General features: G+C 33.9%; 1 long non-coding RNA gene across 3 annotated transcripts in view; it reads right to left on the bottom strand.

Annotated features, from left to right (window-relative positions):
• Positions 1–16,894, bottom strand: part of LOC110348610 (uncharacterized) — an 85,220-nt gene that overhangs the window by 3,029 nt on the left and 65,297 nt on the right. Inside the window, exon 4 of one of the 3 annotated variants that reach the window (XR_015452160.1) lies at positions 997–15,087. This is a non-coding gene — a long non-coding RNA (uncharacterized LOC110348610). The remainder of the gene's footprint in view (positions 1–996; positions 15,088–16,894) is intronic. The other 2 variants (XR_015452161.1, XR_015452162.1) reach the window with 2 other exon arrangements.

Genomic DNA, 16,894 nt, shown 5'->3' with positions numbered 1-16,894 from the left:
TGACCGTGCTGTAATTCACTGGTCTATTACTGTTCCACTTTTTCTAGACCATCATCTCACATTTTTCTGTTTTTTCCCCACGTCATTATCTGCATAGTGAGCTGGGAACTTGTCTTCCATTCCATTGACAAAAGCAAAGCTATCAGAGAAGAGTTTCACAAAAGTTCCTTTGCCCCCAGACCCTGCCTAGCACCAAACCCTATACCTGTTCATTAGATTCCACCCCACTGCACCTACTTGATTCTTTTCTTTCCTCACCCCAATTCAACTTATTTACAAACACTGCCAGCTCTGTCTTCAAGATAACCTCTTCTGCATTTTCCCTTCTTCCACTGGGATCCAAGCCTTTGTCACCTCTGCACTGAACAAGCACATTAGCTGAACAACTGATCATTCTGCTTCTATCCTAGAATCCCTAGCCTACTTGCTGCATGGTTATTAAGTGATATGTTAAGATATTAGATGACTTAAGTTCTCTTTTCAAATCTTCCTAATGGTTTCTCTTCTCATTCAGAATAAAAGCCAAAATTCAACAATGACTTCCAGAGGCTTATAAATGTTTGTCTCCTTCCTTTCTGCTTTGATTTCCTCTTGCATGACCCAGTCTTTGCTGATTATTCCTCTCCTTGGCTTGCTTGTGGATCCTCAAACACTCCAGGAATGCCACCATAGGAATTTGACTCTGGCTGCTTGCTGCCTGCCTGGATATCTCGTCCCCTGCCATCCTCTCTGCAGTGGGACTGGCACTTAACCCCCAAGATACCCTTCCCATCAGGCCTCACGAGTGGACTCTATTTAACATAAGTCCATTACCACAAGCCAGGTGCTTTTATCTCTGTTTTTCTTCCTAGTACCTATACTCTCTTTCATTGTATTTCTTTTACTTAGAAGATAAATACATGATTACATATTGTACATGTATGTATGTTTATTTACAGTCTGTTTTTGGAATGTCATGAATGACTTTGAACTAATGGAGGAAATAAATAATGTTACCTTTGTGAACACAAATGTTGCTGCAGTGGTGAGAAACTGGCTGGAATACTGCCTTTCCTGCTTTCTAGCTGTAACATCTTAGACAAATTGTACAGCCTCTGGATGCTCAATTGTTTTTATCAGTCTAATGGAGAAAAGATTAAGATTACACTTCTGGTTTATATTACTTTTTGAAGGTTAAATTCAAATTAAAATAAATGTCCATAAACTAAATAAAGCAAACAAATAAATAAATAAAATAAATAGCTGATGAGATCAGCTGCTAAACATTATTCCTAGGATAATATATGCTGCTGATGAGGTGGATGATAAATTCAGCCTATATTTCAATCTTCATCATGTCTTTGCATATTTTCTGTGATGTTGTTATGGTTATAATGAATTAATCTAAATTGTCAGGAAATTGAAGCTTAGTGAATTTTTAATGTATGTCTTTGTTGAAATGCACAATCTGATGGCTGCTGACAGCACTGGAACAAAAATATATATTTCTTACTTGACCAATTTAACAGAAACACCTATATTTAGAGTAAAATTAATATAATAACAGAAAGAACTTCAAGTAGACAAGTGAGAACTCTTATAATGTTGATTGTTAGTGTTGCCTGAATTGTATCAAGCTGAGGCCACGATTATGTGGCAAAATCTTCAACTCAGAGGGAATAGTTTGACTATTTCAGGGCTTTTAAGACCTGATTTCAAGTGAATGGTCAAAATTCTGGTTTTATTTGGTAGTTCTAAGCACATGACTTAATTTTCATAAAACAATAGTATGATAACTTTAAGCTTAAAAAACTAATACTTTTATTTCACTGAATTAGTAATTTGGAAAGTCCTGAACTTCTTTGATGTAAGACAAAATGGTTCAATGGTACATCATTAAGTTTCTCTTTCAAAGAAAGATGAATAATTAGGAGTGTAAAATATTACCTGCTATATAAATAAGACATTCCCGCATAAAATATCTCTGTCAATCGGTGTGTTGAATTATAGATATTATTATGTTCTTTTACATGGGTAAAGAAATATTTACTTTAAATATAGGCTTCAAAATGCCTGTTGTTAGGGTTTGGAAAATGAAACACAAACACACATACACAGATAAGATATTGTAAATGGACCTCATTTAAAAGAAAACATTCTTGGTGATGAAAAATGTTTTAAAGAGTAAATCATTGTCCTTATCTTTGAAAAGATCTTTTCCATACTCTTTAATATAGTCTGGAATTGGAAACAGCCTCCTACTCTCTCCATCTAGATACCAGTACAATCTAAACTCACTCATCTGCCAGAAATGATTGTTACAAGAAATAATTTGAACCAGAAATACTTAAGTAGGGTGAATGAACACCAGTTTGGCCTCCTTTGTGAATTGCTTAAAACAATAGATTCTTGGCAAAATTACTTACAAAAATTGTCCTTCACAGTAACGAGCAGTATCAGCCAATATTTTTTAATTTCTCCAGAATACCCAAAGGATGCAAACATTGTGAGGATTGGCCGACGCCCTCCTAATCTCGAAATTCTTGGTTACTAATATTTTGTGAAATGCCTGCTTTTCATTACCCATATCCAAATTGGCAAGTTAGCAGCTAAAATTACTGAAGAAACACATGTGGACTTACAGCTAGCAACTGTTATTAATAACTTCTTTTCTGGGAAAATCTATATCAATCATATTAAGGACCCCTCTCAGCTGTCCCCATTGTACAAAGTTAATTGCTATTATTCCTTATAATCAAATAAAAGGTCACACACAACACTGTAATTCTGCTCAGACAAGAAAGGGGTAAGATTGCTACATGGAACTAGCCTTTTCTGAATCCTCTTCACTTTGTGGTCTTGCTCATCCCCTCGTGCAACATGGGGGTCCAATCTTTGGGCTACCTAGGTATCAATGAGTGAAGAGGAATTATCTTGAATCTCATATGAAATATATAGTTAGTGCACATAAGTAACAAAACTTTTATTTTTTGCATTTTTATTATAATATCACAATATCAAAACAAAACAGGCCTACATTTAATAATTAAATGAGAAAACTTATATTTCTGCTTAATAACAATAAATGCCTGTCTACACACACACACACACGCACACCTGTATGTAGGTTGAAGAGTAGACTGGCAGTGTTTTATTGCCCAAGTCTCACAGGAGCGGGTCACATGTGAAACATGCGGGTTTCCATCCCTCTGACTGTGTGGCAGGCGTCCCAGTTAACACAACACATTCTGTTGTCTGCTACTTAAGTCTGTCCTGGAGTAGCAGGTAATCGAATCATGAATAATATCTCTAAATTTCATCTAATAGCATCAAAAGCTTATGATCTTGTGGGGCAGCATTCCTAGCTGTCCAGGGCCTCACGCAGCCCTGCCGCCCTGGTGGGTTGGACAGGCCAGTTCTATAGGATAAGAAGCAGGCAGCCGTGGTTATCAAGCACTGAGCAGAGCAGGAGAAAAGCCACAGGAAAACCTGACCATAAATAGGTGAAGTTCTGAAATTGAAGAAGGCCTGCTTCCTGGCTTCCGAAGACCCTGGTGTGAGCTAGCATCAAGAGACAGAGGTCTCAAAAGCTGCAGGTGGTGGTAACCAAAAGAGCTGGTTGAGTAGTGCGGGTAAGAACAGGGCCACCTATAATTCCCAGCCCCTTCCTGCTACCGGAGGTTGAGTATTCCTCATTCAAAGTGCTTGGGACCAGAAGGTTTCAGATGTTGGCTATCCTTTTTCTTTTTCAGATTTTGGAATAATCCCATATATATAATGAAATATATGAGAGGTTGGACCCCAGCCCAAGGAATGTTCTTAAGTTTCATATACACCTTATATACTGTGCATGGCCGGGAGGTGGTTTTATATCATATTTTTAACGTGCCTGTATTTTGCTCATTGCAGGAGATCAGGTGTGGAATTTTCCATCGATGCCGTCATGTGGATGCTCAAAAATTTTTGGATTTGGGAAAATTTCAAATATTTGGGTTAGAGATGTTTAACCTGTACTATGCTTGAAATTATAGATTTTCTGCTAAATTACATTTTCATTCAAGCTAGAGATAAGCTCTCCTTTTAAATTAAACTTATTCCTGGAAAGATTTAGTCAAACTATTAGTCATATATACTTTATTTGCATTTATGTAATCAGATTACCCACTTCTTAATATCTACTTGAAATTCACATAGTGCACAAGAAATAAGAATTTTTAAATAGAGAATATAGAGAAATGGTTGCATTTTCAACCATGAAGACTTAGAAGGACAATTTCTTCTTTCTTAACCTTTAGACTTGGTAAAAATTAGAGGAGAAAGAGCAGAACGTAGGATTTGGAGCACTGCAGTTTGGGAACAGGGCGTAGAGAGGCAAAGTGGACACAAATGTTTCCCCTCTGGGCAGTGGGCTAGCCATGGCTAAAACTGAAGCTCTTTCCTACTTATACTTTGTGTTCCTGTTATGAGAAAAAATGTGCCAAATAACTCAGTTTATTAATGAAACAGTTATTTGTCTTGGATTAAGATTTAGTGAAAATTCATGGGATTTTAGACTTGCCTATTCCTATTTTGAAATCTGGTATGATTTATCCTGTTTCCCAGCCTTCTTAAAATTATCCTGAACACAAAACATGCCACATACACCACCCAAGTGCCCACGTGTGCAGCACACACAACACACACACACACACTCCCAGTTGATCCAATTAAGGTCATAGGGAAAAGATTACTGTCATTCTTTGTTTCTAAAATTCAGATCCATGTATCCTCTGGAGAGCATATTAGTCTATGAGGATGAAAAGAAAACATATGGAGCCTGTGCCTACCATACTGTATTAGCTTTTATAAATTTTGCCTGGATTTCCTTTTTTTAATTGATAAGTAATACAAAATATCACTTTTACATTTAAAATTCTACATGTTGCAAAATTCAAACAGTTCTAAGCACAAAAAATTGTCCCCATTTTGTGAATCACTACCATTTTTACATCTAGATCTTCAAAGTTTAAATTTCTTCTCATTTACAAATATATGTGGAAGGGCCAGGGATTTAGCTCAGTGTTTTCTCCTCCTGCTGCAGAAGCGTAAGGACCAGAGTTTGATCCCCCGTACCAAAAAACAAAACAAAATAAAACAAAACAAATACATGTGGGAGAGCTTTAACAGCTATTTGAATGGCATTGGGACTAGTTCTGCCACTAACTGGTTAGTCAAACCTAACACATAAGTTATCTGAAACCATTTCTTCATCTATAAATTGGAGACTCTGATAATACACTCCCTTTGTGGGCAGAATTGTAATTTTTTATGACTACTTTACATCATCAGTTTTGACTGGAAGTGCTGGAAGTCTGAGAGCCAATTTCATGGCTCATGACAGGACCTTTTCTAACATACGTGTGGAGGGACAGTCTGTGGACTTCCTTGAGGTAATGTTATGTTGTAACCAAAATATTTAGTAAGGTTTTTTAGAAATGCCAGACGTTTTAATGAAATGTTGGAATTCCTGTAGTAGTGTTTTACATAGGAGCTGCCATTTTTAATGCACAAATCTTGTTGTGCTTCTGTCATGGAACATGTTATTCTTTGAAATATATTTTTCAGAAACAACCTTGAGAGATAAATTCTCCAATCAAATAACCCTCATAAGGTGTGGAAATTTTCTTAATTACAATAGAATAATAATGTTAGAAAGCTTAAGTATATATGTAAAAAGAATGAAATGCTTTCCACTTTGAGGCAAGTCATCTATAAAAGGTAATTTATTTTATTATTTCACCATTCACAACACTTCAGGAATTCCTTATTCAAAGAAGTCAAGACTGTCTTGGAATGATGCACCACTGTCATCATGTTGTTTTATTTATTTATGTTTTGGCAAACATACTGATTAATTAGAGACTGAAAACAGTCACAAATACTTCCTTGAAGTGACATGAATACTTGGTTGCAAAAGAGAAATAGTAGCAATCCATATGTTCCATCTGGACATTCCAGGATGCTTAAATGAGAAACTGGTATGTTAATGATATCCTGATCAAAGACTCTCATCTACTCTCATTGGACAATTCACTGGACACAGTAAAATTTGACCCCAGGGCAACAAAACAAATATTGAACTGAATGTACTTATGGATAACAGTGCTCATCTCATTCTGGCCTGGGAAAATAAACAACTTTCCATCTTGAGATACAAATAAGACAAAGTGAACAAATGCAAAAGTGTTTCGCTGTCCAGGTCTAGCTCCTTGAAGTCAATGAAACCTTGAGGGGATGCTTAATTCTAGACATCAACTTAACTGATTCCCCTGGTGCTCAGGCATTGGGTGTGACCCAGAGACTGACTAGAACAGACGGTCCTTCCCCAGTGTGGAGAACCTCATTCAATCCATTGATGCCCCAGATAGAATAAAAGGTTGAGTAAGAAACTATTCTTTCTGTTCACCTATCTTTGGTTGGGACATCATCCTTCTGTCTTTGGAGGTGAACTTGGACTTGAGCTTGTGCTGATATTTTACCATCATTCACACTAGTTCTGAGATATTTTACAACATTTGTTTTTCTGTGTCTTCAGCTTGCCATTTGAAGTTGTTGGACTCTTCAAGATCTATAATCTTGTAAACCAGTTCCTTGTAGTGAAAAACCTATGTGTTTATGTATCTCTGTACCTACCCTATTGGTTCCACTCCTCTGGAGTACCCTAATATACTTTAGCCGTACTTGTAAGTGTTGACTCATTAACAGAAATTACTTTGTGGCCTATGCTTTTGCAGTGGTAGTATGTGAAGACACATTGCCTATGTATCCAATAATCATGAAAATATTACTTATTTTTCACCATGAAAAGATTAACTTGATACTTAATGACTTTGCTAGTCTTCTATTATATTTTTCTATTGCTAGTCTTCTTTTAAATTCATATTGTACCTGTAAGTATCTTTTACATATTCTCCTTTGTTTAGTAATAAATGATGAGCCAGTCTCTCTGAAAATGTCAGATTTTTCTTCCAACCTTCTTTATACTTACATGTCTTTTTTTCTAATATCTTTGTATTTGAGTGTGCCTTTTTTCAAGTATATGGCTGCACTGGAAGAAGAAGGAAATGAAAGAAAATGCAGGAGTCTTATAATATGATACATATTATGACATGGATGATTGTTAAAAAGACTATATTAAATGAAATAAGCCAGTCAAAAAGATCAAAGATGAGGTACCTAGAGTAATGAGATTTATAGAGACAGAAAGTAAAAATAATAGTTGCCAAGGACTGGGAGTAGAAAAAAATGAAGTTACTGCTTAAGAATATAGGGTTCTAGGGGCCGGGGATTTAGCTCAGCAGCACAATGCCTGCCTGGCAAGTGCGAGGTCCTGAGTTCGATACCTGGTACCAAAAGAAAAAAGAGTGTAGGGTTTCAGTCTGGGAAAATGAAGTTTTGGAAGTGGATACTAGTACTGGTTGTAAAACTATGTAAATTCCATTTAGGGCACTGAACTGTGCACTTAAGTGGTACATTTTACATATATTTTTCATATTTTAAAAAAGAATCTTAGCAGAAACAACAAAGATAACAATAGCAGTATTACTAGACAGTAATAGAGGAGAAGTGTAAAGATAAAAATACTAGATTTATTTAAAAAAGAAAAGACAAAGAATGTAAATAGAAACAAAGAAATAATGGGAAAATTAGAAAACAAGTATGAGATGGTATGAATAAATACAAATTTTTTAGCCAATGTTTAATAATTGGATTAGAAAATAAAATAACTCAGTATTTACTTCTTACATGTGTTTGTCTTTGATATAAGGTTACAGAAAAGATGAAATTAAAAACAAGAAAAATGTGAATAGGGCAAATGGTAACCCCAATATAGAGCTGCATATCAAATGTTATTAATGAATATATTCAGCAGAAATATAGACAGGCCTAAACTTATATGCAACTAATATTATGAACTCAAAGGTCATAAAAAATTCACAGTCATAATTTGGGATTTACATATACCTCATTCAGTTACTGATGAGTGAAGTGAACAAAAAGTCAGTGTTCTATAGGCCTATAGAAAGAAATATAAATTGCATAATTAAACAACATGGCTTAATAAATATGTAATATATACTGTGGAATATATATAATTTTCTGTCTATATATGGAGTATATATATACACAGTATATACATTGTATATATGTACATATTTATTATATATCTGTATCTCTCTGTATCTAAACACCACACAAATGCATAATACATTTTTTTTCAAGTGTGTATAGGTCACCACATGCTGATCCATAAAGCAACTGCCAACAAATTTCAAAGGATTTGAAAATGAAATCATACAGAATATATTCTGACAAAACTACAATTACACTACAAATGAAAATAATAAAAACAGAAAAATAACTAATAAAATCCTTGAATTTGAAGATTAAGCAATATTTAAAATAAACATCTGTCAATTACCCATGTGGCAAAGAAGAAATCATATGGAAATTAGAAATATTTTGAACTAAAATAGGATGATGATACATTGTTGTATGAAATTTAGAATGGTGGTACACCCACACTGAGAGATAAAATAATAGATTCAGAAAAAAAGATGAAAATGAGAAAATTCAACAATCTAAATTCTCATGTGAAAAAGTTTAAAAGAAGCTAGATCAAGTAGAAGGAGGTAGTAAGTGAAATGAGAAAATAATGAAAATAAAGTACAATGAAAATTTTATTAAATGAATGACTGTCATGGAAAGCATAACTTACTAAAACTAATATAAAATTAAAAGTTTAGATATAAATTCTGTATCTTTTAAAAATAGATCCCCAACTTGAACTTTTCACTAAGAAAATTCCAATACCAAAAGACTATGCTTTTGAGTTTTTCCTAAAATGTAGGTAAAAATCATCACACAGCTCTTTTGAGAATAGAAATTGACAGAATGCCTTTCAAAATATTTTGTGGATTTTTTTCCTGAGACTACCTCATGCTATGCTATCTAGGTTGATCTGGAACTTTTGGAATCAAGCCATCCTCCTGCCTCAGGCTTCAGAGTCGCTGGGACTCCAGGTACACACCGCTGCATATGTCTTTTCCCAAAAACATTTAGAAGGCAAATGTAAGTTGATGCTAAAACCATGAGCATTTTAAGAAAGGAAACTTACAAACAAATTTACTTTAAGAACATAGGTACAACAATATAAAACATAATACCAGCAAAATTAATCAAATAATACATAAAGTAGTCTTTGTTCTTGTAATATAAGAGTTATACAACCTTTTGTAAATTGACAATGCAAATTAGTACATTAATAACATAAGAGAAAAAGATAATTTATTTAGGTACAGAAAAATATTGATAAGGTCAATATTTATTTTTCTTGAAAGAAATCTCTTGGCATATTAATAATAGAGGGACTTTTATTAACCTGATAAAAGATGTTGTACCAGTTGATTGTTGTGGCCTTCCAAATCATCTCAAAACTCAATGAATAAAATCATATATATATGTATATGTATATATATTTATTTTATTTTGATTTTATTGGTTGGTTGAATTAGGATGAGTTTGGCATCATCAACCATCTAAAATACCTAGGAATGAATCCAATGAACAGTGTACAAAAACTCAACATAGAATGTTACTAAACAATATTTGTGAAAGGATGGAAAAAGAATAAACAAATTAAATCATGTACTATGTTTATGTACTGGAGGAATTATCACTGAGACAGATATTAGCAATATCCCCTCAACTGTGCAACCCCATGCCAATCAAAATTCCTGGCTTTGTAAGATTATGTGTGTCAGTATATGCAGATCAAAAGCAAATTCTCAGATGTATATGAAAACTTCAAAATCCAAGAAGTGCAGACAGTATTGAAAAATGAATTTAGAGGACTTACACTGCAAAATATCAAGTTTTGTTGAAAGTCTAAACAGTGTGGTATTAACACAATCATACAATTTGTACAATGGAACAGCAGAAGTAATGTAGAATGATACATGATACAAACAATCATGACACTTGTAACAAAAGTGACAAATCAATGTAGTAAAGAAAAGTTCATATTTTCACTGTAAGACACTGGAAACTTAAGTATCTACATGGGAAAAGCCTGAATAATGAAATTTTTAACAGATGATATTGGGTCAATTGAATATTGGATACAGAAAAATTGAGTTAAAGTTTTGTCATATCATATATAAAATTATTGTAGACAAATTGAAGATTCTAAAAGGTTTTAAAATCTAAATGTGAAAGTTAAAATAACAAAGCTTAGCTCCCCAAACTGGAGCCTAGACTATTTTCATGATAATAACATGAATGAATTGCTTTATAAATTTGATTGTGAGAAGTCAGGCATGAGAGTTTACATACCTTATGATTCCATTTATATAGAATTCTCTCTCCCTCCCAGCTGTAAAAGTAATCAATAAAGCTGGAAGCCAAAATTGTGATTACCTTTCCTGACTAATTATGTGTCTTCTAGAATGCTGCTTATGTTTATAATATCCTTTAGAGCAGCACCAAAAAGCATCAGATACCTATGGATAAGAGGAGTGATAAAAAAATACAGCGAATGTTTAAAGTTTTAAAAAGAAATTTATTAAAGTAAAAGACACATTATCAAGAACTATGGGATAAACATGTTGGAAGCATGGGGGGAATTTTGAGTATTTAAGGGAGATTAATGATAGTGCATCTTTTACTATAATAAGTTTTAAATACTGTATTCACCATAGTTTCTGATCACAACTCAATGATCAACCCTTTAAGGAAATTTCATCAAATAAAAACATTATAGTGTATTTTCATGTATTTAATTCACTAGATCTGGCCCCATGTGATTTCTGCCTCTTCTTCAAGGTTAAAATAACCATGAAAGGTAAAGGTTTTGTATCAATTCAGGATAACCAGGCAGCAGCAACAGTATAACTAAAGACATTTGTGAACGAAGACTTTCAGAACTGCTTCAGAAAGTGGCAAGAACAATGAGAATAAGTATGCTCAAAGTCAGAGGGTAAATGGCAATGTGTCTTTAATAAATCAAAAAACTAGAGATTCACCCTATTTTTCAATCATATTGAATACTTCAAATGATAGATGTGGAAAACCTCTCTTCAGAGAATTATGATATAAAACTTGCTGAGAGAAATAAAAAAGTCCCATTAAATGAGTAACATTCAATTTTCATGAGTTGGAAGGTTCATTATTGTAAGTATGGCATCTATAACCTCAAACTAATAAATGAAAAGCGATCATGGTCAAGAGATAATTCAGTGTGAAGCTTACATGCACTGTAGTCCAATAAAAACTAGTACAGAAAATAAGTCATGAATTGTAATTACAAAATAAGAAAGAAAACAACTATGCTGTACGTGCACCTTTTTCTTGTTCTTTTGTATTTTAGAAGATGAGGATGTCTGAGTGTCTAGCCGTGGTGCTAATACATTCCATTGCCCCTGTCAAATTTCTCACCTTCTCAGATTGCATGAGTGCAGATACTTTGGATCATTATGCAGATGACATTCTGGGAAATGGCCTTACCATTCCTCAGCAATATTTTACAAGCGAACTTGGTGTGGAAAGGATCGCTGGTTGGAGGTGTACTTGTTTGGTAGAAGAACTATTAGCAGTTAACAGAAGAATTATTAGTCTTCTCAGTGACTCTAGGCCACATTGATGTGCGTGTCTTGGTGTCTTGTAAATGATCTGAGTCCCTCATAATGTCTTTCACTATCACATGAGACACAGCGTAAGAGGAGGTTAAAATGAAAGCACCAAGGTATTTTTTTAGTTTCATGTACAACTAAAGTCTGTGACTGAGCATACCACACCTCATCTGTAAAGAATTTATGAATGTAAAATTATTTAAAGTTTCACATATAATAAAAGATTTACTGTAATTCACCACAGTATTAAATAGTGATTGAATAGATGATTTGTGAATCCAAATTAATACATGTTCCATTTCATTCAGAATTCTCTTGACACGATTTCTTAATTGCTGCTTGCCTCTGAAGATAGAAAAATTGTTATTTTATGGAACAGTTCATAACAGTTTGTTTCATTAAATTATTAGAAGACTTACACTAACCTAAAAATCTAGTTTTTAAATAGTTTTTATTTATTGTTTGTATTTTTCCTTGTGGGACCCTGTGGAATAAAAGTTTAATTTCAGAAAACTCACATGTATTTTAAAAATATTTACAATGTGTTTCGTTCTTAAAATCAGATTGAAAAATCATATAATCTATTTTGAAATGGACAATGTGTTGAATAAACATTTCATAAATATATATATATATATTTTGATTTTTCTTTCTTTTCGATTTTTATTTTTTGTTCGTGTACATTTGCAGTTCACAATGATTCATTCCTTGTGAAGAGTTGGTACAGGCACATAACACATCTTAATTCTTTTTTCATCTCCTTCAACACCCTTTCCCTTCTTCTGTCTGTTGGTCTCCCTGTCATTAGCAAAAGATCCATCTCTTTTATTTTTCTCTTTATTTATAATTTGGATGTCTTGTATAAGAGAAATCCTGCAATATTTAAGTCTATGTCTGATTTATTTCACTTAATATAGTCTCAAGATACATCCATTTTCCTACAAATGACTTGTTTATTCGTGTTTATAGTAGAGTACTATTGCATTTTGTATAAACAACACATTCTTTACCCATTCATTTGTTGATGGACATACAGGCTGCTTCTAAGATTTAGCTATTGCTAATCAATTCTCATTCTAGATTTTCTTCATATTGTCTTATCCATCCAAATGCAGGATATTGACAACTTAGTTAGTAAGCCAGAAATTTTTGAATCCTCTTTTAAATTTTTTATGTCTAATTCATCATCCCATTCTGAAAGATGTACCTAAGTCTGCCTGTTCTACTTTGAATCCCTGCCATTCTTCACAAAGACCTAGTAATTCTTCTAAAGTATAAAGGTACACTAAATTATAAAATCATGATATTTTATGGTTGTCTGCCTTCTAAGGAAGCCAAAAGTGTTGTCAACATCTATTAATATTCAGACTATGGTGCAGCTTTCCCCTGAAAGTTGCTTGGATATATCAACTTCTTGTGAACAGAACAGGATAAAAGTAGTGGTATGTCACTTCTGGGTCTATGTTGCAAATGACTGTGACTTCAGCCTTGTTCTCTTCTCTCTCTGTTTCTCTGTCTCTGCCTCTTTCTGTCTCCCTATCTCTCTCTATTTCTCTCTATCTATTTCTCTTTTCCATTACATTCTCTGATGAAGCAAGCTGCCATGCTGTGAATCCCATATTGACTGATTCATGAAGCAAGGTCTAGGAATGGCCTCCAAATAGGACCTGAGATTCAACAGTTGACAGGGAACTGAATCCTGCCAATACCATACAAGTGAACTTGGAAATGGATTGCAAGTCAAGCCATGAGATACCTCTTCCCTTATCCAGTCTTGTGAGAGAACGGAACCAGAGGCCCTCCGTAAGATGCAATTAGATTTCCTGAACTAGAGAAATCTTGCAAAAAATGTTGTGTTGAGCCTCTATATTTTGGTGTCATTGTTACACCGAAGTAGAAAACTAATGCATATTGTTTTGCCTAAAATCCTTCAGTTACTTTCAATACAAAAATCCCCCTGGGTAAACATTCTGTCAGCCGCCCAACCTACTAATTTTCTCTCCCTTGTTCATCTCTTGTTCTAACAAGGCTTTGCTTGTTCTTTTGCTTTTTGGAGCTAATAAAGCTCCTGTCCAGGTGACTCTTGCTCATAGATATGCCTCTGGTGACGCATCTTCATCCCCTCTTCTCACAGCTGGTCTCATGGCAGCCTTTTACCACCCTATGTTCTCCATGTGGGGAATCATTCTCTCCACTCTTTATTAGACACGTTAGTTCTTTGTTATGTTCAGAGCACTTTTTAAACTTGATATAATTTTAAATACTAGGTTGTCTACTTTTTTCTTTTCTCTATCTTTCTTTTTCTCCCTCCTTCCTTTTCCCCTCCCTTCCTTCCTTTCTTCCTCCCTCCCTACTTCCTTTTCTTCTTCTCTCCCTTCCTTTTTCCACTTCCCCTTTCCTCCCTTTCCCTTTGCTTCCTGACATAGCAGTGGTCCATACAAGGCCTTGAGTCCCTGGAGCCCATATATTCCCATTGTGTTATGTTGCCCATGATATTGGACTGTGTGGTTTTGCAATATTCTACAAGTTAATCCATTTGTTATCCATTGAATTTTCTTTGCACTTTTACAGGGTGCAATCTAAAAGGAAAAAGGAGTTCAAGTCACATTTAGAATAAACAATATTAAGGAGTTACAACAAAGAAATTGATGTCAGATGTAAGAGGTTTAATTTACATGTTGTTTGTCTTGGTAAATTTTTTCTCCAATATTATATTATGAAGAAAGTATGTAGGAAATCTAATTATTTTAAAATATGAAATATAAACTACAATTAAAATTTCAAAATCACTCATAAGATCAAATTAGGTTCTTGCTAATGAAGGAACACAGTGTAATTTCTACTTCCTTAGTCATTAATTTAAAAACTTAAACCCATTCAAATATATTGGGATAAAATGTAAGAAAAAATTTCATGGATATATATTAAGAAGAGGGTCATCTAAGTAAAGTAAGTACTGAGACAAAAATATCAAGAAGTGCTCATGTTTTAGGATTATATTACCACTTTTTCTTTAACGATGTTTGCATCATTTCAGAAATATTAAAAACACCGGCCCAGCCCGGAAGATTTCTGTGTGAGAACTCAGAGAACGTCTTAAAAATGGAATGATATGTTGGTTGGGCTACATTTCAATAGAAATGAATAACACTAAAGATACAATTCTATACCCTAAGTTTAGATAATCAAGAGCCCAGTGCCACTTTCAATGTGCCTTATTAATATGATTCAACGTATGAAATGAATTCATTCTTCGTTGGCCAATTTTATTTGCCCAATTTTTTGAATGGTTTCCCAAACTCCAGAGAAGGACAGTCAGTCCTTTCTCTGAAAACATCCGAGCTTGCCTTTCTCTTTCCTTCTGCTGCTTGCCTCGGGTCATCTCATGCTTAGAAGCTTTGGATTGATTTCTGGGCCCAGTGATGCTTCCACTTGCCATCTGTTAGATGAAGTGTTTGTATATTTAGAAACACAGGAAAGATTGTACATGAGAAACTGGGGAAGTTTGAATAGATAGGGCATAGCAACTCTCAAACACTTTGTATGAACAATCACTGATGTGTAATACCTGGAAAGTTGCAATAAGATTTGTGGTTTTAAGACTACTAAACAGCTAGAAAAGCACTGAAGCAAAGAAAATAATAAGGTTTTGATAATATTGGCTATAAGAAGTGTTTAGAATGTAATATATCCTGGGATTTTTTAAAAAAACAATGAATTAGAAAGAACAAATTTGCAATTTGCTTGCAATTTTAAAAATTGTTAACTTGTTAAGTAGGTTATTACTAGTAGAGGAAAAAAATATGTGTTTAATTTGAGTAAGAAAATTAACCCTCTTTAGCTTCTTTAATGTTTGTTGTTTCCTTGACTGCAAAGAAAACTGTTTAATAGGTACAAATATTCACATATACTAAGGGGAATCAATGAGATTAACTTGGTGAAAATATTGTGATTTAAGTGTATAATGCTTATGTATTATGTAAATTAATCCTTTATAAAACAAACTTGAAATAAGCATCTCAGCATAATGTGAAAGGGTATTTCTAGGGTCTTAGAAACTCTAAGAGAATAACTTGCAGAATTTTTTATTCCATAAACTGCTTTCTGACCACACTCACACACACACGTGCAAACACATATGCACGCATTTGAACAACCAATGAAAAACATTACTCATTTGTTTATGTGCCCAGATTTCTTGGCATTCTCTCTCCCTTCTCCTCCCCTTACTGCTTCATATGTTTTGCCTTATTTTTCTTCACTTCCCTCTGGTTGTCCTGTGACTCTGTGTACCTCCTTATGTTGGATCTCTGCCAACATCAACTATTGTTCCCATGGTGTTTACTACCCAAATTAAATCAGGCTGTAACTGGACTGTGTTTTCCTGATACCTCTTCCAACAGCATTAACTGCTCCCATAAAGAATACATTTACCTAATATGTCAACATGTGGAAAATCTGTGAAGGTTGCTAACTCAAACATCCATAGTTAGAATTCTGACATCAGCAAGTGCATGAGGCAGTGAAGAGGAAGGAACTCAGGACATCAAACACAATACCCACAGAGTGGGTTTGGTTCACCCCAGCCCTGTGTCCCTTAAGGAACTCAGCAAATGATTTTTATTTTCTTAGGGTTTGATCTTCACAAGAGGAGGTTCAGAAAATAATGATAAGAATTTTGAACCAAAAGGAACCTTAGACATGTCCATTACACTAGATTTGAATAAAAAAACTCAAATAATAAGGACAAGAATAAAAACACTTGATAATTTTTAACTACCTCAAAATTTTCTACACATTATAAAACTCAAAGTGTAGATTTTTACTAGGCATGCCACACTGGACAAATTGTATGTGTGCATATTTGTACATATATACATATATGAATACTTTTACTATTACTGATTTTGAAAGTCTTTTTATCCTTTTGTACAGCAAGATCAGAATGATTTTACACTTTAATAAGACTGACTCTAAGAATCATATTATCAAGTAGCTCACTAATAAAATTAATATATAACCATGTAAAAGTATATAAAAGTCATGTTGTGACTGCTAATTGACATAGACTTATAATATATAGATATTTAATGATGTACTTTAAATTTCTGTTTTTCAGCTTTCTTAAATTAAAAATTATCTCTCAGTATCAACCAAGGATTGGTCTCAAGGCCTCACATGGATACCAAAATAGGATACTCATTTGTTATATAAAATGACATAGTATTTACATATAACCTAATCTT

Source organism: Heterocephalus glaber, unplaced genomic scaffold (assembly GCF_053883595.1).
Source record: "Heterocephalus glaber isolate CG9 unplaced genomic scaffold, H.glaber_assembly_v1.0 deba00000122, whole genome shotgun sequence".
Classification (NCBI taxonomy): domain Eukaryota; kingdom Metazoa; phylum Chordata; class Mammalia; order Rodentia; family Bathyergidae; genus Heterocephalus; species Heterocephalus glaber.
The sequence above is the reverse complement of the archived record's forward strand: the minus strand, read 5'-3'. Positions and strand labels throughout refer to the sequence as shown.